The sequence below is a fragment of the Penaeus chinensis genome, chromosome 27 (assembly GCF_019202785.1).
Source record: "Penaeus chinensis breed Huanghai No. 1 chromosome 27, ASM1920278v2, whole genome shotgun sequence".
Lineage (NCBI taxonomy): Eukaryota > Metazoa > Arthropoda > Malacostraca > Decapoda > Penaeidae > Penaeus > Penaeus chinensis.
In genome coordinates, this window is record NC_061845.1 from 21,515,102 (window position 1) to 21,520,101 (window position 5,000).

The following is a 5,000-nucleotide window of genomic DNA, read 5'->3' on the forward strand; positions in this document are numbered from 1 at the left end:
GACCACATATATATATATATATATATATATATATATATATATATATATATGTGTGTGTGTGTGTGTGTGTGTGTGTGTGTATCAGTGTGTATATATATATGTACATAAATATACATAATTATGTATATATACATATATACGTGTATGTATATACGTACATATGACGATAGTCCAGTGGTTAGCGCACTGGATTGCGGCCCTTGTGGCCCCGAGTTCAACTCCCCGCCGCGGCAGTCCAGTGATCTAACCATTGGAGTATCGCGGCAGTCATATATATATATGTGTGTGTGTGTGTGTGTGTGTGTGTGTATTTATATATGTGTATATTTATATTCATATATATATACACACACACACACACACATATATATATATATATATATATGTGGATATATATATATATATATATATATATATATATATATATATATGCACATATATTTATAAACATATACATGTACATATATATACACATACATACACACACACAAAGACGCTCACATACACATACATACACTCAAATACTTATATAATACATACATACACTGAGAAACACCAACACACATTCATTCATTCATGCGCACACACACAGACCAACTAACACAAACACTCACACACATACATTCTTAAAGACAGATATATGTATACACACAAACACACATATACGTTATCTCTCACACACGCCGTACTCACATACATAAAAAAACACAACACATTCACTCATTTAGACAGATTCAGCCATACGATTACAAAAAATACACATATATGCACACACACACAAACATACAGACAAATACACACACAGAAACATAGTCACATACACACAAAGACGCACACACAAACTACAAGTAGAACAATGAAGGGAAGTACAGGAAAATACACGAATATACCGAAAGCCTTTTCGCATTTACTGCTTCATCAGCGCATACAGAACAGGAGAATAGAATTATATATACATGTACTTGGCGGTCAGGTCACGTCGGTGATCAGGTGAGCGACGACCTTGGCTAGTTCGCGGCTCCCCGTCCCTTCATTGTTCTACTTGCAATTTGTTCGACATGAATTCCAAACACACACACACAAATGTACATATGCATTCATGCGGACATACGCATGCACACACACACTCAAACACACAGGCACACATGCAAGCACACTCTCACTCTCTCCCACACACATAAACACACACACACATACTTAGGTCATCTAGACACACACACATACTCGCACACACACACACACACACACACATGCATGCACACTCTCACTTTCGTCCACTTTCATAAACACACACACATATATATGTACACGCATACACGTACACATACAGAGAAAAACGTACTCGTTAACTGACACAAATATCTAAATCAACACATCTATCGACATATATCCAAAAGCACACATCCTGCATCCAGACACGTGTGTTTTCTTGCTTGGATGCAAACACAAACATGTGTGACTGTATCTAGGTAAAAAAAAAAAAAAACTTCTGTAACAATAAAAAATGTTAACTAGATTACAAAAGAGAAAATAAGAGCTTGCTGCAGTTTAATGTGAATAGACTTAAACAAAGCAAGACAGAGTATTTCGCTTGATGCCTTGTCCTGTGAGGAAAAGTTTTCGTGATAATAAATATCCTGGTGTGTTTCTGACAGGTGAATATGAGGTCCCTTGTAAGGTAAATGGGGTACGCTGTTCATTTCTGATCGATTCTGGCTCAAATGTTGGATATGTAACATACAATACTGCGAAACGAACAAAACTTCTTGAGCAGGTGTTGGGTTATCAGGAGGAAACTGTATCGTTCATGAATGGCGTTCAAACGTTTTGTGCTGGAGTCTTGCCCCCTGTGAAGGTACGCATCAGTCGAGAGATTACCATCACTGCGGATTTTAAAGTGCTCCCCGAAAACTTTAAAGCCCTAAGAACGGATTTACTCCCGAACTCTATTCTCAAGAGATATGACTGTTTCCAAAAGTTTTACCCGTCCGGCTATTCAGAATTGTGTTTCCGTAAAACGGATGCAGATTTAGTAAATTTAACGTCAGATTATAAATTGCATGGTCTAAAACTCATTGATAATGAGTCGACAGTGTGCAGTTTGCGCTCTCACCTTTTAGGTACGCGTTACAATGCTCTCCTGGACACCGGAGCTTTTAATAACTTCGCCACGAAAAAATTCATGCGAGGAAAAGCTAAGCTTTCAAAGCTCGCAATTCAGGTTTGTGGAACTGATTCTCATCTTGTAGCAAGGAACATACGAGAGAAAAAGTTCTCCAGGTTCGATTGTCTATTTGGCACGTAATTTATGTCGGAGCATAAGATGATCTTGGACTTCGGAAGGATGGAGTGTTACTTTTCATCGGGCAGGGACCAGTACATGGTACCCATGTTTAATATGCACTGATGGAGTTGTAATCTGTTCTTAGAATATTGTGCATAGGTTCTTCATGCAACAACAACCATAACCCTACGTTGCCAAAATGAGAACAATTGAACAATTGAACAATTTAAAAAAAAGGAAGGAAGCTGCTTGTGCGGCTGAGATGTAGGGTTAGATGGTTGCTTCTCCTTCCGTTGCCGAAATTTATATATGGTTATATATATATATATATATATATATCCTTACCTTGATACGATAGCAGTGCCCGACTACAGCGTCGTAGTTCAATCCGTGCATGGGCAACAGCTTTTCTCTACCTATACGGGCATGGGTAGAGTCAATAACGACATAGTCGACATCGACTATTGGTGGCCTTCAATATATATATATATATATATATATATATATATATATATATATATATAAATATATATGTGTGTGTGTTTATATATACACACACTCACATGATGGTCCAGTGTTCAATTCCTTGCCGCGGCAGTCGTAAAAATGCCTACACTTCGACTGCTAGCTTGAGCCCGATCTCACGCTGAGAAAACGACACATCGCCTCGAGGAGTCAATCGTAGGGGAAATCGCCGCCGTGTCAACGCGCCGAACCGCACTTGATTAGGAAGGGCATCCGATCAGGCAAGGATGAGACTGCCAAATAACCTCTCAATAGTGAATTAAGAGAAGCCTATGACCTGCAGTGGAATAAATGGCTGGTGAAAAAAAAATATATATATACAAATATAATATGTATATATATGAATATATAAACATATGTAAATGTATACATATACACACACATATATGACTATGCATTCGTATATAAATACAAATATGTATGAATATATACAAATATATGTAAATGTATATATCATACACACACACACATGCATGCATATATATGTATATATCTATATGTATGTATGCATATTTATGTATATATCTGTATGTATATATATGTATATATATATGTATATGTATGTATGTATATATCTATATGTATATATATGTATATATCTATATATTTATATGTGTATATGTATATATATACACACATTCATATGTATATATAGGTATATATATGTATTTATGAATTCATTTATTTACACACACACACACACACACACACACACATACAAACATATATATATATATATATATATATATATATATGTATGTATATATGTATTTGTATCTATCTGTTTATCTATCTATCTGTCTATCTAACTATATATGCATAAACACACACACATACACACACATACATATATATATATATATATGTATATATATATATTTATATATATATATATTTATACACACACACACACACACACACACACACACACACACACACACACACACACACATACATATATATATATATATATATATATATATATATATATATATATATATTCATGACTGAAGCGTGTCCTGGGTATGACCATAAACTGCATCCAGTGATGAGACTCTAGTTGGGAGGTCTAGAGTTTTGGGAAAAATGGCGCTGCCCCTTAATCATCACAGCTCCCAGGTCCTCTTTCACCCAGAGAAGTAGCACCTGAAAGGGTCCCAGATACGGGGTTACATATCCTAATGTTGGGCAGCAGTAACATTAGTGATGACTGCTACAATGGTCCAGTGGTAAGAACACTGGACTGCGACCCTCGTGGTCCCGAGTTGAATTCCTTAACCGCGGCATTCGTAAAGATAACTACACTCTGACTGCTGGCTCGAGCTCAATCTTACGGCGAGAAAACGACGTATCGCCTTGAGAAGTCAACTGTAGGTGTACACACTTACATGTGGCGCAAAGAACCACGGTTGATTAGGAAAAGCATCAATTCAGACACAAACACACACGCGCGCGCGTGTGTGTATGCTTGAAAGGTTTTTGTGTGTATATGTTTATATATATGTGTTTGTGTTTGTTTGTGTGTTTGTGTGTGTGTTTGTGTTCGTGTGTGTGTTAGCGTGCATGTTTGTGTACGTGTGTGTGTGTGTCTAGGTCTATTTGTGTGTTTATGTGTGATTTTATTTGTGCTTTTGTGTATGTTTGTGTGAGTGTGTGTATGTTTGTGTATGTGTGTATTTGTGTCCTTGGCCCTACCTCCCCTTCTCCCGTGCCACCCCACCTCTCTCTCCCTCTTCCTCCTCTTCTGCTCCCTTCCTCTCCGTAGCACAGTATTTTCCGTGGCCAGAAGAAGTGTTCGGTCTGAAACACCCTCAGGCCCTGGCCTTTGATGGCAGTAAATAATACCTGGTTGTCCGCATCTATCAGTTCTCTCGACTGTCAATCCCGCTGTCATACGGCGACCTGTCGTGGGCTGTCTTCGGCTCTTTTGGCGCCGGTGACCTCGTGGACGGAGGGAGGATGAAGAGCGGTACAAGGCATTTCTACCTCCATACGTGACCTCCTACAGGGGATAAAGGAGTGATTTGAGGGCGGATATCACGCCGTCTCCCCGGGTGCGGAGGGCGGAGTGGACCCCGTGTGTCGTCGTCCGTCTGCCGTGTCTCTCCCTCTCTGTCTGCCGAGACGTGTCCTCTTATGCGGCGGCTCCCTTCAAGGGCGGATGCTTACTTCAGTCGCAGAAGTGTCAAAA

The 5,000-nt window shown here is 38.7% G+C and overlaps 1 long non-coding RNA gene across 1 annotated transcript in view; it reads right to left on the bottom strand.

The window, feature by feature from the left end:
* Window positions 1-5,000, bottom strand: part of LOC125039642 — a 44,210-nt gene that overhangs the window by 38,370 nt on the left and 840 nt on the right. The gene's annotated exons all lie outside the window — the stretch shown is intronic.